At 33.4% G+C, this 1,328-nt stretch overlaps 1 non-coding gene across 1 annotated transcript; it reads left to right on the forward strand.

Moving 5' to 3' along the window:
- The first annotated feature begins 1,257 nt into the window (after positions 1-1,257).
- On the forward strand, positions 1,258-1,328 carry Trnay-gua. The gene has a single exon. It is a non-coding gene; the product is annotated as a tRNA-Tyr (tRNA).

A 1,328-nucleotide genomic window follows, 5' to 3' on the forward strand; every position in this document is an offset into this window, starting at 1 on the left:
TAGACCTTAGATATTAAGGTTTTGTATAACACATCCAATTGGTATGCTTTTCATATACCTACCTAACTTTAAGAAAAAACGACACTATTTCCTGTTGGATCGCATCTAACCACAAAACAAAATATTAAATAAAATGGTAGAGGTAGAATTACCGTCGTATGTTGAGTACATTATCAGTATATCCGCCATAGCAGGTAACGTGTATGTTGGGGCCGAAGAAGAATTAGAATCTATAGTCAGACTAGCTGCTCTCAGCATAACTCCCGTGTCTACGTTTTCTCCTCTGCATGCCTTTAAATAATGGCTTTACTAAGTTATTTTGTTAAAATCATAAATTAAACTTAAAACTAAATGTAAAAGTTATTAGTTAACTACAATGTTCGTCCCAGTAATTTTTTATTATTGATAAGCATCGGTGGACTATTTTCAAAGCATAGGATTCCCCTAGTACCCCTTTCTTTGTCAATTAAAAAATGTAAAAATATTCTCAACCGAAATTAAATTAAAACAGCAGTCTTTTCAAAAATGTTTTTTTCCAATAAAAGTAAATTAGAAATAGTAATTAAGCAATATTACTCAAAATATTTGTTTAATGTCGCAAGATGAAAGCGAAAGTACAAAAAATTATGGGTATTCAAAAAAATTATAGTCAAATAGGTATTAGGTTATGAAAATATAGTAATACTTTTGGGATGGGTATTTAGTTCATAATTACATTTGAAATGTGTAGCATTGTACACCCCACATTAAATAAAAAGAAATATATTTAAACATACATACAATTTAGACATCTTTTCGAAGTGAGTTAGTTTAATATGAAAAATTATTCTGAAAATTCATTTTTGAATTTTATACCTACTGCACGCTACCTCAAATTGACGAGGGAAAAAATGTTGCTGTTGTCACACCCCCGCCGGGAATCGAACCCGGGACCTATGGCTTTACGCACCAATGTTCTGACCACTAAACTACGAGAGGTGACAACAGCAACCACGACCAACCGACCTGCAAGGTTAACGATCCGTCGTACTAATGTGACTATATATACTGAATATACCCTCAATAATTTGAGGTAGCGTGTAGTGGGTATAAAATTCAAAAATGAATTTTCAGAATAATATTTCATATTAAACTAACTCACTTCTAAAAGATATCTAAATTATATGTATGTTTAATCATAGTATATTCAGTATATAGTTACATTAGTTCGACGGATCGTTAACCTTGTAGGTCGGTTGGTCGTGGTTGTTGTTGTCACCTCTCGTAGTTTAGTGGTCAGAACATTGGTGCGTAAAGCCAAAGGTCCCGGGTTCGATTCCCGGCGGGGG

Source organism: Agrilus planipennis, unplaced genomic scaffold (assembly GCF_000699045.2).
Source record: "Agrilus planipennis isolate EAB-ADULT unplaced genomic scaffold, Apla_2.0 scaffold58, whole genome shotgun sequence".
Taxonomy (NCBI): Eukaryota; Metazoa; Arthropoda; class Insecta; order Coleoptera; family Buprestidae; genus Agrilus; species Agrilus planipennis.